The following is a 17935-nucleotide window of genomic DNA, read 5'->3' as shown; positions in this document are numbered from 1 at the left end:
TGTGCTATGCATGCTACATAGGCTATTCTCTGATCTTCAAAACAAGCTTATACAGTATTATCTTTAAGTTATCAGTGATGACATTGAAACTCAGAAGGGTTAAGGAATTTGCCCAGAGCATCACAACTACCAAATGGAGGAGGAGATATTCAAATCCAGGTATGACTGACCATAAACCTGATGTTCCTCAGGCATGTTTCACTTAATTTCAATCTTACAGAAATAGACATATAAAGAAAGAGGTTACCTTACGGATAATAAAGATAACACAAAACATACTGGCTTTTGACATTTACATGAAAAGACTGACCATACATCAAAGATGTTTCCCAGGAATTAAACATTTCTTTCTTTTTTTTTTTTATTTTTTTTTTAGGAATTAAACATTTCTTAATGTCAGTAAGTAGTTGGGAACAATTTCAGATAAGGCCAAACTTTGCAACCTACTGCCATTCTATTGGCATGAAGCCAATCATTAAATCATAAAGGATAGAAATTTCAATCCTAAAACTCTTTCAAATCCTACCATTTGAAGCTTTTTGCCTGAACTTCTAGTTTCTTTAAATATTTCTATGTAAGATATTCTGCAGTTTATCATATGGTGAGAAAAAAATTTATAAATTTATAGCTCATCACTGCTGAACAATGAGAACATGAAAGCTTTAAAGAAATGTTATACAAAATTTGGATTGTAAGTAAAATCTTACTTCCACCTAGCTTATATTTGCTTCACCTGTATTCATATGCCTAGACATGTAACAAAAAAATACTGACCTATGTATCAGTCCAAATGTGCTAGAACAGCAAGCATGTTCTAGTCTACACAAAATATGGATTTAGTGACTTCTGAACAATTTGGCTTTAACAGTAAAATTTAATAGAAAAGAATAAGATAGGGTACATCATATATAATAAGGACAAGAAAGGCAAGTTTTGACTGTCGAGTGTATATATACATAGAGGGTGTGTGTACAAAGGGTCTTGGAAAAGGCTCTGCAAGGGCTCAGTGTGTAGGGATATGTGTAGAATGTGTCAGAACGCCTGTAAGGATGTATATAGGGGTATAAAAAGGTTGGTGTACAGAGACATGTGCAGAATCACATATAAAAAATGTGTGTAGGGACATACACAGGGATTTGTGTAGAATAATATGTAGAAATGGGTAAAGACTTGTGGCTCTGCAAATAACTGGCATCAGAAGCCAGCTCATCCCCACACTCCGACAGGAATCCAGAAGTCAATGCCTTATTATATGAACTTGATTATAATGATATCTTAGTACATTATTTGTAAGAGTACATCATATCCTATGGAAAATTTTACTTAACTCTCATCAATTCTAAGAACATTTACTATATTTTGTATTCCTACTATAACTTTTGGTACCTTAAAAGATACACCAAAAGTTACTATTCGACTTTTTCATTTTTTGTAATTTATTTTTCATTTCTTTCAGAAACAAAGCTAAATGCTTGGTATACTCCATACATTTGCCTTTTAACATTTTAAATCACTTATACTTTAGGGTTAATGTAAAATACATTCTTCATTTAAACATAATACAACTTTGTAAAATGCTTTATTTCAAATTAAAGGCTGATGATTTCTGTTTGTCTACTTTCCTCTCAATATGAAGTTCATAAGAATGGACAATTAGTTAACTTGATCATGCTTTTACCTAGGTCAATACATAAAGCTACTCAAATAGAGAACAGAGTTTCTAAAATGAATCTTCCTATATGCAAATGCTACTAAGTCGTGTTAATACCCTCCAAATGTTAGAAGAACCAAGTATACATTGAAATAAACACAATGACTCTGAAGGTTAAATATAGATAAATGTCTTATTTTTAATAACAGAAACTATACAAATTAAATGTTTTCTCTTAATAGGTCACTTGTAAATAAATCTGTAAATTTTTAAATTAGTTCTGTGCTAGGCATAATTTTTGCTTAAAATTACTTTGAAACCAACTTCTTTTTATTGTTAATTTCAGTGGGACTGGAAGAACATATCTAAAAAGCAGTCTGCTTATAAAACAAAATGTTCTTACATAAATGTTGTAAATATGAAAATAGTTGTTTTTTGTGTGTTTTTTTTTTTTTTTTTTTGCAGGCAGTTCTAGTCCCTGAGATTTCTGTGGTGAGAATATCTCCAAAGTCTTTGTTTTAATAGATTGTAAGAACTCATACAGGGAAAAAATAAAATATTTGCTCTAAAAAGAACATCCTTCTAGAGCTATAAAAATGAGAAAAATATAACAACCATATGTTTCCATTTGGTTACATTATTTGGGTTTCAAAATCACCTGTTACAAAGGCTCCAAATTCACTTAAAAATTTGGAATGCTATTTTTAAAAATAAATTTGTATATTATATGGTTGAAGTCAAGGAGTTTTAAAATTTAGTGACTTTGAACCAAATAAGAATGGAGGTAAATAAATAAAAAAGAAATATGTCTTCAAGCCATACACAATAACAATAAAAAATATACAATTCTCAGTCTTAGTGTGCTTGTCTCCTAGAATCTGTTTTTCTGAAAATAATTATTGGAAATATAGACATGAGGTAAGTTTTAGAAATTAAAATATTATTAGTGTAAAATATATATGATTTATATGGTAAAACGTTTGTCATTGTTGTACTTCATTCTGCCAAGTATTTGCTTGCTTGGCTCCATGAAACAATAGTATCATATACCTTGGACTTTATTTTTATTTTTTAATTTTTTCATATACCTGGGACTTTTAAAGGAGAGTAATAGGTCTTTAGTCTTTCAATTTACATGCCTGTTTCCCAATGAGATAGAATTACTCAGAGGAAGAATTCTATTTGGCTACCATTTTTAAGTAATTATTAGACAAAATGTCTTACTCGTTTTTGAATCTTCATAGTATAGTAGTGGCCAGGGTAAAGGCATTAATGTGTGTGAATAAGTAGACTCATAAATCAAACCCTAGAATTATAGAAGACAAAAATATGCATACAAACCACAAGTAAAACAGTAAAGCCACAGTAAAACAAAGGTCAGATCATTTGAAAGACTTCAAATAGTAACACACAAAAAATGTTACAAAGGAATCCTACTGAAACTTAGATTTATTAAGACTTATGTTTCACTCTCTACATAGATATTTACAATTCTGTCTCCAACAATCACAAAGTGATCTAGTACTTTATGGATATTTAAGGATTATGATCTCAAAATATGTTTCAAATAAAACTGATTATAATGACTGATGTCACAAATAGATCTATTTACCTCTTAATTTAGCAACATACACCGTGTGTAGGTCACAAAACTGACTTTATGAAAAAATAATTTTTTTAAATATTTATTTATTTATTTTGAGAGAGAGAGAGAGAGAGAGAGAGAGAGAGACAGACTGCGCAGGGAAGGGCAGAGACAGAGAATCCCAAGCAAGCTCCTATGCTGTCAGCACAGAGCCCCATGCTAGGCTCTGTCTCGTTAACTGTGACATCATGACCTAAGCTGAGATCCGTAGTCTGACACTTAGGGGTGCCTCGGTGGCTCAGCTGGTTAAGTGTCAGACTCTGGATTTCGGCTCAGGTCATGATCTTGCCCGTCTGTCCAGCTCCATGCTGAGCCATGGAACCTGCTTGGGATTCTGTCTTTCTCCCTCTCTCTACGCCTCCCCTCTTGCTTGCTCTCAAAATAAGTAAGTAAACATTAAAAAAAAAAACTTTATTAAAAAAAAGGTTTGACACTTAACCAACTGGAACACTCAGCTACCCCTTAATGCTTATTATGGAATATTAAGGAAAAGAGCAATGTAAAAGTTGTTTATGCTAGTGTTTCTCAACCCTTTTTTATTAGCATCCCCCAAAGAGTTTTCTTAGAAATTTTTTCATAAGTAGGGGCGCCTGGGTGGCTCAGTCGGTTAAGTATCTGACTTCGGCTCAGGTCAAGATCTCATGGTCTGCGAGTTTGAGCCTCATGTTGGGCTCTGTGCTGTCAGTTCAGAGCCTAGAGCCTGCATCAGATTCTGTGTCTCCCTCTCTCTCTGCCCCTCCCCCCTCTTTGTCCCTCCCCCACTCATGCTATGTCTGTCTCTCAAAAAATGAATGTTAAAAAAATTTTTTTTAAGAAATTTTTTTCATAAGTGCCTCCCATGAAATTTTAATGCCACAGATATATTGTATATCTGTGTATGTGCTGTTTGTATAGCTGTACTTATATAATAAAAAGAAGTTAAGCTTTATGCTTAAAAAGAGCTTAACTCTTTATCTAAGGTTATGAATGACTAAATATAAATTTTTATAAATTTATAATTTAACAAATTTAAAATTAAAAGCTATTAATATGTAACTTAACTGTGTAACTACAATTGCTGAGTAATCTTAATTTATATAAATTAGGTCAAAATAATCCAATTAAAAAATGGGCAGAGGACCTGATTAGACATTTTTCCGAAGAAGACTTAACAGATGACCAACAGATTCATGAAAGATTCTCAACATCACTGATCATTAGAGAAATGCAAATCAAAATCACAATGAGATATCACCTTATACCTGTCAGAATGGTTAAAATCAAAAAGACAAGTGTTGACAAAGATAAGGAGAAAATTGAACCCTAGTGTGCTGTTGGTATGAATGTAAATTGGTATAGTCACTGTGGAAAACAGTTTGGAAGTTCCTCAAAAAACTAAAACCAGAATTTTTAAATTTACCCAAAGAAAATAAAAACACTAATAAACTATGTTTACTGCAGCATTATTTACAATAGCCAAGATATGGAAGCAACTTAGGTGTCCATCCACAGATGAATGGATATGGAAGATGTGATATGCACACATACCCAAAATGGAATTTTACTAGCAATAAAAGAGGAGGAGATCTTGCCATTTGCAACAACAGGGATAGAGCAGAGAGTACAATGCTAAGTGAAATAAGTCAGACCTAGAAAGACAAATACCATATAATTTCACTCATGTGGAATCTAAAAAACACAAATGAATAAACAAGAAGCAGAACCAGACCTATAAATACTGAAAAAAACTGATGGTTGCCAGAGGGGAGGGGAATTGGGGGATGAGCAAAATGGGCAAAAGGGAGTGAGAGATACAGGCTTCCTCTGTAATGTATAAATTACAGGAATAAAAGGCACAGCATAAGGAATACTGTCAATGATACTGTTATAGAATTGTGTGGTGCCAGAGGCAGCTACACCTGTGGTGAGCAAAATGTAAACTATACTGTTGTCCAATCATGATGTACACCTGAAACTAATGTACCACTGTGTGTCTACTATACTTAAATCATAAAGTAACATTACAAAATTTAAAAATTATGTCAAGTTAAATGTAACATAAACATGTAAGAATAACAGTGCAAAACTTAAATCATTCAAACTATTACATTTCTAGTAAAAGTAACTGAAGAATTAAGTAAGTCTTAAAATTTTAGTGAACTTTAGGTTTTGCTTGATAAGAGAAAATAGCTGCTAAATAATCATTCATATATTGTCAGTATTTTCTAATTTCAGGAACTGAAATAATTAATGATGGATTAAATAATGTTTATAATAGTAAATAACAAATCTTTTTATTCTTAAACCCTAAGTTATAAACAGCATCCACAAGACGGCCAATAACAGCCAGCAGGCAAATGTGAAATAATTTCAAGATAAAGCAATTGATGAAATGTCATATGATCACAACCATTTGTTTGTCACTGTTTTATAGCACTGATCATTATACATTTTTGTGTATTCTTCGTGATCTCAATGATAGTACTTCTTGTGCGACACCCAAGAAAACCGGAGACAAATTAAATACTAAAAATAAGATTTTATCAGAAAAGGTTCAGCGATAGAGGTCACAAACCCTCTTTGGTTTTTATTCCTGTGAGAACCAATTTTTGTCCCTTGGAGCAACTCTGCCCTCAGAATGCATGGCATATGTTACGTTATGTTAAGATCTTTAAAAATACACATAGAAAAAAATAACAATGCTAGCAATGGCTATTCCCTAACTGGTTTCTATTTTCATATTTATATATTATTCCGTAATAAGCATGTACCTCTTTGTAATTTTCAAAAGAGTAATTAAATAATTATGGCCATGCTTACTATGGGCATAATTAGATTAACCACAATCTTTTTTGTCTTAATACCTCACAAAATAGCTAGACAAGTTGCACTGGAGAAATTACAGGGGCGCCTGAGTAGCTTAGTTAGTTGAGCTTACAACTTCAGCTAAGGTCCTGATCTCGTGGTTCCGTGGGATCCAGCCCTGCGCTGGACTCTGTGCTGCTAGTACAGAACCTGCTTGGGATTTTCTGTCTGCCTCTCTCTGCCCATTCCCTGTGTGCTGCTACTCACGATCTCTTTCTCTCAAAATAAACAAACATTAAAAAAAAAAAAAATTACAGAATATGAAAATAAGGTCTCATATATGTAAATTATGTTTATATATGTTTATTGATAGTTTTAGCTGAGATATCCAAAACATTTGCAATGGACTAAGTTGATACACAGGGTTAAGGATGGTAAATGCCCTTCTCAGTTTCAACATTTTCTAGGATCCTATAATAATAGCGTATGGCAAAAAATATGCCCATCCTCCACTGTCTTTTTTTTTTTTTTAAACACAAAAAAGCTGTAACTGATGTGGGGAACAAAGGCAGAGAAATGTAGATAAAATTAAGTTTTGATATAACGTGCAGCCCACTGACAAATACTTGAGGCCGGCAGAGTGTAACACTCCTCCAGGAACTTGCAACTGTCTTAATGCTTTACTAGAGGCAAAAACAACTTTAGCGTGACAGTAGCTGGGCCTCCAAGGTTCTGAGACTCTTCTTTAGCGTATGAAAGTCATTTCGGAAATGTCCCTTACCTTCACCTCCCCCAACACCCAAGTATATAATCAGTCACTCCTCACAATCCCAGGGCAGCTCTTTCTGCCACTGGTCCTGTCCTGGTGCTTTAATAAAACCGCCTTTTCACACGGAAGACATTTCAATTCTTTCTTGGCTGTGGGCTCTGAACCTCAACACTTCAAACCACATCAATAACTATGTAAAGGATTTAAATATAAAAAAGGAAAATGTAATCCATTTTTTATTCATGAATGCTGACTTGAAATTTCTGAAAATTTGGTTTCATTCAGAGTATAGAATACTTTACTATGGTAGTTATGTTATTTGTGGGTCAAAAAGGATAAATACACTCCAATAGATAAAAACAGCCCACAAAGGCAAAAAGCCTACTGATTTTTTCAGCCCAAATAAAACTGAAGAGTTCTAACTCCTTTCCCCTTGCATCTTGAAAAAGACTGAATTAAATGCTAACAGACACAACTATTCAGCAGCAGCACTGCCAACGTGGCATGATTTGGCACGGTGGAAGTCAGAGCAGCTGCTAACTGCACCCAGCCTCGCCAACCTTAATACATATGTGATGAAAAATGAAGGACTTTAAAATACAAGAAATGCAAATAGAACTGATTTTACAAAGACAGGACAAGAATTTAGGTCTGAAATGAGATGATGAAAAATTTAAACTGTTGTCAACAATGCTAACCTATGTGAAGCAAAGCTTACCAATTATTTCTGCCATTCCCCTCCCACCTCTGTTTTTTAATTCCAGTTGACTTTAATAAGACAAGTCTGAATGTATCATAAGTTAATTCTTTATCAGTTTTAATATATCATCCTTTACCTTGGTCGGCCAGCTAAAAATTATGCAAGCTATAAATTAGCTTTAAACAAGCTCTGAATCAGGTTTGAACTGGTTTTCGAATTAAAGAGCCTTCAGTACATTACAAGGTGCTGTCATTTTATTACCTCAATCAATTCTGTGTGGCCTGAGGTGGAAGGAAATGAATGCTGTCTTCATTTGCAATGGGTTTATCTCTTACAGCAGGCTCTGGAAACACAACCACAGCAATGAATTGAAAGCTAAAGTTACATTTGACATTAGCAGTGCAGGCAACTGCTCCTTAACAAAGTTGGAGTTGCAATGGAAAAAAAAAAAAAAAAGCCATTTCTTTACCATGAAAAATACACAAAAAAATTAACCCTTGCTTAAAATTAAATTTTTAAGGAGTATTTAAAAAAATATAGTTCTATTAAAATAATTTTAGATGATCCTCAAATGAAAAAAGTGAAAACAATGGACGTGTTCTCAGTGTTTTGTAAGTAATAGACATAAAATACATATACAGTTCATCTTCTTTTTTTTTTTTTTTTAAGGCAGGGAGAGTGGTAGGAGAGGCAGAGAGAATCCCAAGCAGAATCCACGCTCAACACAGAGCTGGAAAGGGGGCTTGATCCCATGATCATGAGATCATGACCCCAGCCAAAGTCAAGAGTCAATGCTCAACCAACTGACCCACCCAGGCGCCCTTTCATCTTTATCTTATTAAAACCATTTCATTTCTTTTTCTTGTGAACATTCAACTGAATGGAAAAGTGAATTAGATACTGGTCAGGCTCATCGACACTATAATCAAACTCTAAAACACAGATAAAATAGCCCCACACCAAAGCTCCAATGAGTAAGTATTATTTATTATGGTCTCCATTTTAAAATGAAGAAATGAGGCAGAGATTAAGTCATTCACCGAAGTTTACCCAGTTACCTAGATTGTATGATTTTGAGTGTATTCCTGAAGGAGACTATTTGACTAAGATTATAGGAACCCTGAGAACATTGAAGAGACTACTTTCTCAGGAAATATTGTACCAGAAGAAGTAATGAGGGGCACTGATGACAGAAGGAATAAAACCAAGTTTATAGGCCTTAGGAGGGTATGTCAAGTAAAGAAAGAGGTGGGTTCCAGTGCCTGCAAAGATAAAAGGATATTATGTGTAAGTATGCTTAGAACACACATATATATGCAAGAAGACTTTTATTCTTTTGACAAAGTTTATTTAAAAAAGAGACTTATAGGGGCACCTGGGTGGCTCAGTCAGTTAAGCATCTGCCTTTGGCTCAGGGCATGATCTCACAGTTTGTGGGTTTGAGCCCTGCATCAGGCTCTCTGCTGTCAGCACAGAGCTTGCTTTGGATCCTCTGTCTCCCTCTGTCTCTGCCATATATATAAGGGTCTATTTCTGGACTGTCGATTGTGTTGCACAGATCTGTATGTCTGCTCTTTTGCTAATATTACATTGTCTTTTTTAAAAAAAATATACCACATTATCTTGATTACTGTTGCTTTAGAATAAGTCTTGAAGTCACAGAGTTTCAGTACTCCAGCTATGCTCTTCTCATATATGTTATATGATTCCAACTATATGACATGTGGAACAGGCAAAACTATGGAAACAGGAAAAAGATCTGTGGTTGCCAGAGGTTTGAGGGAAGGGATGGAGGGGTAAATAGGTGGAGCACAAGAGATTGTTTTGGACAGTCTATTCTGAATGATCCTGTACAGGTGGATATATGTTATCATAAATTTTTCAAAACCTATGAAATATACAATACAGTGAATCCTAATATAAATTGTGGACTTCAAATAGTTCCTCATTAATTGTGTAACAAAATGTACCGCAGTAATGCAAGATGTTAATACGAGAACAAGAATGAGGGGGCATATGGAAACTCTCTATACTTGCCACTCAGTTCCTGTAAGCTTAAAAGTGCCCCTGCTCAAATTTTTATTAAAAAAGGTTTTTTTTAAACATTAATTAACTATGACTACACTTTTCAAACTTTTATGCAGTTACCCCCATAGAAACTATACACACATTTTTTTTCTCCATGGATTCCCCTATGTTGCTTCAAATACCAGAAAGGCCTTTTAAGTATGGTAGCATATAGCAGCATTATACTTCTTTGGTTTGGTTTTTCTTTTTTTTTTAAATTTATTTATTTAGAGAGAGAGAGAGAGACAGTGCGAATGGGGGTGGGGAAGAAAGAAAGGAAGAGAGAGAATCCCAAGCAAGCTCCAGATGCTGCCAGCAAAGGGTCTGTGAACTCATGAAACCACAAGATCATGACCTGAGACAAAACCAAGAGTTGGACACTTTACCGACTGAGCCACCCAGGTGCCATCTTTTTTTAAAAAGTTTATTTATTTTGAGAGAGAGAGGGAGGGAGGGAGGGTGAAAGAAAGAGAAAGAACAAGTTTGGGGGGCGGGCAGAGAGAGGGAGAATCCCAACCAGGCTCTGCACTGTCAGCACAGAGTCTGATGCAGGGGGCTTGAACTCATGAACCATGAGATTATGACCTGAGCCAAAATCAAGAGTCAGATGCTTAACCAACTGACCCACCTAGGAGCCCCCAACTTCCCTGGCATCTTAAAGGTAGGTTTAACTATGTAATTTATGAAATGTAAGCTGGAGTGATATGTGTGTAAGTTTCCAAACATAATTTTAAAAAGCCATTCTGCAATTTGCCATATTTCCTGCTACAGTACCAGGGACTACCTATGTTGAAATAAAACTGCCTTCAGTTTCGGTCCCCAAGTTACTAGGATGTGCAGCATCACTCTGCCAATCTGTATTGATATGTTATTTTGCATGAGAATTCAACTTGTGTTAATCCAGTAAAATTTTGAGATTTTGGGGTTTGTGTTGCATAACTTAGCCTATCCTCACTTACATTCCTATCAAATGCTACCTAGTTTTCATAATTAAATTCAAATGATGTATTATCCACCCAAAGGGCCAGATTCATGCCTTATTATCTTAGTATATGTCAAGTACCTAGTGCAGTATGTGGCATACCTTTGAATACAATACAGATTTCATTCAATAACATAAGGTTACTCTTGCAGACATATTGGTAGGGCTATGATGAGAAAGAAAATACCTTTATAAATAAGACTGTTTCTTCTCAATTTATGTACAAAAAATATGAAATATAGCTATTTTTTAAGATTAATTTTACCCTCTTAGACAATGCCAGTGTTCTTCGTTCTGGAGAAGACAATTTCTTTTTAATTTAAAACTGTATCTCTACTTCAAAGAAATTTACTATAATCAACAGGTACTTGTAGATATTAGCAGAAATGCTGAGTGAACTAGACAGGGATAGAAACTATTCTGAGAAAAGATATTATTTTAAAGTTGCTGAACAGATATTTTCTTATGTCTTTTACTCTTGGCCTTTTATACATATTTGGGTCATGGCTGGCAGAAATTTACATTTTCAGACAGCATTTGTTGTTTCAACAAATAGCCTTGGGCATGTAAGGCAAAAAAATAGAATCTGAACTATTTCCATTGTCATTCAACAAAATAAAAGTTTAGAAAGTAATTTTAGTAACAACTAATAGGAAATAAGCTAGCAGTGAAGGACCACTAGAAACAATTTTAATTTATCTTAGAAAAAATTATGTGTAACTTTGAAACTCCCAGTCTTCAAGAAAGTATGAAAGAAATATTCTGTCCCATTCGCATTTGTAATCTAGCTCATAAAAAGAACCTCCACATAAAAAGATGAATAAGAATGCAAAGAAACCTCTACTGAATGCCAAATGAATAGTCTAGCAAAGAAATGAAAAAGAAATCAGTCTGGTACTAAAGACTGTAGAGAAACTAGGACTTAAACTGAAAGAGAGCTATCTGTAGTATTAGTGTGGAGGCAGATTACAGATAGCCTTGAAGTCACGGTTAAACCCTGATGTCTGCCCTACAGTATGGACAATGGAGAACTCCTTCCTTGAGTTTTTTATCCTGGAAGGACAAGTGAAAAATAATCTTTCAAAAAGACTGATTTGGAAAAAGTGTGTATAATGGCTTACTGAGAATAGAAAACCAGATTTTGAAGGGAAGGATGATTTTTGGAAGAACAAAAACAAACATTTTTTTTTTTCTTCTGAGACAGGAAATAAGAGACTGAGGTAGAGAGTAATGAAAACTGAATTAGGAAAAGTATGAAAGACTATTTCTCAAGTTGAGAGGGGAGAAGATGGGGATACAGGCCCTTTTCCTCAGTGAAGTTAAGAGATAGAGTCCTCTTGAAAAAATGAGGATGCTGGGAATGAAACAGACTTGAGATATGTGGCAAAGATTTGAAATAGCTGCCACAAGAAATCTGATAAGGAGCTCACAAAAGACAGCAATGAGATGTGGTTTAATGTAGGAGGCATAAATTTGTAGTGAATCTAGATTCCCAAGTTCTTCCAGTTATTTCTGGCCAGAACAAAAAAACAGTTAAGATGAAACAATACAATGGATCCAGAGGGGCTCCTGGGTGCCTCAGTCAAGTATCTTACTTCGGCTCAGGTCATGATCTCACAGTTCAGGGGTTTGAGCTCTGTACTGGGCTCTGCACTGACACTGCGGATCCTGCTAAGCATTTTCTCTCTCTCTCTCTCTCTGTCCCTCTCCCGGCTCACTCACTCTCTCTCTCTTTCAAAATAAACTTAAAACCAAAACAAAACAGAACAATGGATTCAGAGAGAGCTGGGGAATTATAATAGAGGGCTCTAATGTTTTTTTCTAAAGTATACATTAAATGCCAAAAAACAGGTTTCATTTTTTTAAATACACATATATTTTTTATTTTTGAGAGAGTGCAAGCTGGGGAGGGATAGAGAGGAGGGACAGAGGATCTGAAGCGGGCTCTGCACTGACAGCAGTGAGCCCGATGTGGGGCTTTAACTCATGAACCGTGAGATCATGACCTGAGCTGAAGTCAGATGCTCAACCAACTGAACCACCCACATGCCCCTCAAAAATTGTTTTAAAAAGGGAGGGATAAAATCAAAAGGAAGAGGAGGGCCTAGGGACCTTGAAGAGCTGAGGAACTGGTAGAAAGTATGTGAAGAAGTGACAAAAACTAAAAAAAAAAAAAAAAAAAAAAAAAACAAACCTTGATTTGAGTCATGGTGACAGGGTATTTGACATACTTACATTAAAGGATTCATGGCTTGGGTGAAATCTGCTCTCTCTGTATATCATAAATGGTCTGAAATTTCATTTTTTAAAGATATGCACTGATAAAATACTTCAGAAAATATTTACTTCAAAGCCTCACACACAAAAAAAATTGGTCTGACAATTCATTAGAGAAGCCTGAAGACAGTAAAGGTGAGATAAGAAAGAAAGGATTTCTTTAGAAGAGATGTTTTAAAGGGAGTCCCGCTATGAGAGGAATTTTCTGAAAAGACTCTGAGCGTTTCCCCCTACAAGTCTGAGGGTCACAGAGACTGAGTGGTGATCCGTGTCTGTCTAGCTGTAGTGGCAGAGCAGCACAGAAAAAAAAAATCAGGGCCACAGATGGAATGACTGTCTTTCTGAGCTTACAGAGCAAGAGTGTGTATGTGCTTATCTTAGGAATAATGATGAGATGTGAAAGAGAGAAGACTCTGGTTATCTAGAAAGGGATCTAGCTAGAGAGGACAGCCTATTGGGAATGAGGTGATACCAAGCAAAGAAGAGACAAAAGGAACTTCCGTTCTGAAAATGAGTTGTAAGAAACACAGGAGAAGGCATCCATCTCTTACTCACATAAGGAACTGCAGGTAGGCAAGTCCTAACAATGAGAAATCACCAAAACCTAGAAAAGAAAGCAGCAAAGAGTCGAAGTTCAGAATGGCCCCCATCAAACTCTAGATTTTCTAGGTTGAAGCAGGCCTGAGCTGGTGAGAGGAGAAGTTTTAACTGGTTGAGAGAATGAAGCCTTGATATTGAACTAGACTAGATTTACACACACACACACACACACACACACACACACACACACACACACAAATAATCCCTTAAGGAGACTGGAAACACCATGAGATATGCCCTGGAGTCACTGGAGAAAAGAAGATTCAGCGGAGCTTGTTTAAAGGCACTAGGAAGAAAGAATTAAGTTGCTTTCTGTTTGTATCTGGTGTTAAATTCAAGAACAAAATCTATTTATATCTGAATAAAAATGAAAGACTACTATTTTAAAAATAGGAATCTGAATAGTCCTTTAACGTGGAAAACAGATAAGATCACTTCTATTGTCTTTTACACTCTTCATTTAAAATTAGTTTGAATACTGGTATCAATTTCAGACTGCAGGATTTTTTTTTCTCAAATTGCTATGGTGAGTAAAAACTACTAATATTAATTTAAAAAGCAACTAACCATATTTGACCCTATAAGATTACTATCCTAGAGAAGGTTTTTTTGTTTGTTTGTTTGTTTTACTGATAAAGGACCACGAACACTTAGAGTATTGATTACACCTCAGGGAAAAATGAGGAGGGGAGAAAGAGTAGGAAAAAAAGAAAAAATTGGGGGATTTTGGAACAGCTAAATCATAAAATTTATTTCACTGCAAAAATTAGATTCTTGAGTAGTAGACTTGGGAGCACTCAAAAAGAAATGGAGAATAAAATGGTACTTAATGTAGTCATGCTGCAAACAGGTTAAAACTGCTACACTGTCACTAGATGTCAGGGAGAAAAGGTAGACAAGTGTCTAAATCATAGGGCACTTCGCCTTCTTGTAAAAGAGCAGAATGTTTTCTGAAAATATCTATTTCATTCACAATCCTAAAATGACTTCCAGTGGGGACAAATTAATAACTGATAACTAAATTTAATGAGTAGATACTAGAATAAATTTTAAATTGAGTTATTAAGTAATGATTTTGTTATTGTTGTTGAAACTGCCGCATTAACATAAGGAAATAATGCTGAAATACCTTATATTCATGAATTGCTTTAAGTTACCTATCTGTGCTTTGGAAACTGATTCACAGGTATCTGGTCATCTAAATCTAGAAATCTGATTCTAGAAATAGAATTCACACAATACTATAATGCATAGTCTTTGAAAGTTGAGAAAATAGTCTAGTCCCTCAGGAACACAAAAGTGAACTAATAAAAATGAACTGATGCAGCCTGAACTTTTCAAAGTGATTCTTAAAAATTGTAACCTCTATATGCATACTTTAAAGAGTTTTCAAGCCAGTGAACCAGATAATCATTTGTAGCCATTATTGAAGGTACATTTAACAAAAAACCATCTTAACTTCAATGAAGATATAACACTACAACATAAACCTTTAAGAAACCTTCAGAGAAAACATTAAAATAGATTGCATCTTAGGTGACCAGAGTTTAAATTTAGCATATGAATATAGTTCAGAGGAAAAAAAGAGAACAATATATTAAAGCTAAAAAAACTTGTAGAACTGAAATCACTTCAGAACCAAGAGGGCTATGGGAGGTCACAGGTAGAAAATGGTAGAACAACATAGTTACACATATGGATCTTTATCTGAGGGGGATATCTTTATCTGAGGAGGGGGACATTTTTTAACTTCAATTATACGTTAGGTAACAATTTTCTATTCTCTGGATGAAAAACAAAAAAAATAGCAAAAGAATTAACCCAAATGAATCTAAATCATATTATAATTAGGATCTGATCCACTTACAGGTATTCTTTTTGAATAAGAGTTTTTTCTGTAAAAGAATGCTGATATTAAAAAATATATATACAAAATCTTTCAATTTGTACACAAAGTGGCTGACACTGAACAAATCAGAATATTCTTAGACTATCTTCGCAAAGAAACTAAACGTGGCTGGTTTTAGTTTCTTTTCACAGTACAGATTTTCAAATTTCACAATTCATGATAAACATTAAGATATAATATTTGATGCAGAAAAAGCATTTGACAAAATACAACATCCTTTCTTGATAACCCTCAAGAAAGTAGGGATAGAAGGATTATACCTCAAGATTATAAAAGCCATTTATGAAAGATCCACCACTAATGTCCTCAACAGGGAAAAACTGAGAGGTTTCCCCCTAAGGTCAAGAACACGACAGGGATGTCCACTATCATCACTGTTATTCAACATAGTACTGGAAGTCCCAGCCTCAGCATTCAGACAAACAACACAAAGAAATAAAAGGCATCCAAATCAGCAAGGAGGAAGTCAAACTCACACTTTGTAGAAGACATGATTATCTATGTGGAAAACCCAAAAGACTCCAGAAAACAACTCCTAGAACTGATCCATGAATTCAGCAAAGTCACAGGATATAAAATCAATATACAGAAATCAGCTGCATTTCTATACACCAATAATGAAGCAGCAGAAAGAGAAATCAAGGAATCGCTCCCATTTACAATTGCACCAAAAATCATAAAATAACTAGGAATAAACCTAGCCAAAGAGGTGAAAAATCTATACACTGAATGAAAACTATAGAAAGCTTATGAAAGAAAATGAAGACATAAAAAAATGGAAAAACATTCCATGCTCACGGATTGGAGAACAAATACTGTTAAAATGTCTATACTACCTAAAGCAATCTACACATTCAATGCAATCCAAATAACACCAGCATTCTTCACAGAGCTAGAACAAACAATCCTAAAATCTATATAAAATGACAAAAAACCTCAAACTGACAAAGCAATCCTGAAATAGAAAACCAAAGCTGGAGGCATCACAATCCCAGACTTTAGCCCATATTACAGAGCTGTAATCATCAAGACAGTATGGAACTGGTATAAGAACAGACACATAGATCAATGGAATAGAATAGAGAACCCAGAAATGGACCCACAGGTATATAGCCAACTCATTTTTGACAAAGCAGGAAAGAATATCCAATGGAAAAAAGACAGTCTCTTCATCAAATGGTGTTGGGAAAACTGGACAGCAACATTCAGATGAGTGAATCTGGACCACTCTCTTACATCATACACAAAAATAAACTCAAAATGGATGAAAGACCTAAATGTAAGACAGGAAGCTAACAAAATCCTAGAGGAGAAAACAGGCAACAAACCCTGTGACCTTGGCCACAACATCTTCTTACTTGATGTGTCTCCAGAGGCAAGGGAAACATAAGCAAAAATGAACTATTGGGACTTCATTAAGATAAAAAGCTTCTGCACAGTGAAGGAAACAATCAGCAAAACTAAAACGCAACTGACAGAATCGGAGAAAATATTTGCAAATGACATCAGATTAAGGGTTAGTCCAAAACTATAAAGAACTTATCAAACTCAACACCCAAAAAACAAATAATCCAGTGAAGAAATGGACAGAAGACATGAATAGACATTTTTCCAAAGAAGTCATCCTGATGGCTAACTGACACACATCATCAAGGAAAAGATGCTCAACATCACTCATCATCAGGAAAATACAAATGAAAACCACCATTAGATACCACCTCACACCTGTCAGAATGGCTAAAATTAACAACTCAGGCAACAACAGACGTTGGCGAACATGTGGAGAAAGAGGAAACCTCTTGCACCGCTGTAGAGAATGCAAACTGCTGCGGCCACTCTGGAAAATAGTATGGCGGTTCCTCAAAAGACTGAAAATAGAACTATCCTATGACCCAGCAATTGCACTACTAGGTATTTATCCAAGGGTTACAGGAGTGCTGTTTCAAAGGGGCACATGTACCCCAATGTTTATAGCAGCACTATTGACAATAGCCAAGGTATGGAAAGAGCCCAAATGTCTATTGACCAATGAATGGATAAAGATGTGGTATACATATACAATGGAATATTACTGGCAATCAAAAAGAATGAAATCTTGCCATTTGCAACAATGTGGATGGAACTAGAGTCATCAGAGAAAGACAAATATATGACTTCACTCATGTGGAATTTATGATACAAAACAGATGAATATAAGGAAAGGGAAGCAAAAATAACATAAAAACAGAGAGGGAGACAAATCATAAGAGACTCTTAAATACAGAGAACAAACTGATGGTTGCTGGTGGGGTGTTGGGTCGGGGGATGGGCTAAATGGGTGAGGGGCATTAAGGAGGACACTTTTGGGATGAGCACTGGTTATATGTAAGTGATGAATCACTGAATTCTATTCCTGAAATCATTATTATACTATATGTTAACTAAGTTGGATATAAATTTACAAAAATAAAAAAGAATTCAGCCAAAAAATATATAAAATAAATAAATTAATTTAAAAAAAGATATAATATTTGACTCAGGAAAAATATAGTATTTAGTGCCTAATAAAAAA

At 34.9% G+C, this 17935-nt stretch overlaps 1 protein-coding gene across 3 annotated transcripts in view; it reads right to left on the bottom strand.

Annotated features, from left to right (window-relative positions):
* PHF14 (PHD finger protein 14) overlaps positions 1–17935 on the bottom strand; it is a 208877-nt gene that overhangs the window by 27583 nt on the left and 163359 nt on the right. The window contains exon 18 of one of the 3 annotated variants that reach the window (XR_008420551.1): positions 7811–7892. The exons of the other annotated variants lie outside the window; for them this stretch is intronic. The gene's annotated coding sequence lies outside the window, so the exon portion shown is untranslated. The remainder of the gene's footprint in view (positions 1–7810; positions 7893–17935) is intronic. 3 annotated transcript variants of the gene reach the window in all.

Source organism: Panthera pardus, unplaced genomic scaffold (assembly GCF_024362965.1).
Source record: "Panthera pardus isolate Hobbes unplaced genomic scaffold, ASM2436296v1 HiC_scaffold_8, whole genome shotgun sequence".
Lineage (NCBI taxonomy): Eukaryota > Metazoa > Chordata > Mammalia > Carnivora > Felidae > Panthera > Panthera pardus.
The sequence above is the reverse complement of the archived record's forward strand: the minus strand, read 5'-3'. Positions and strand labels throughout refer to the sequence as shown.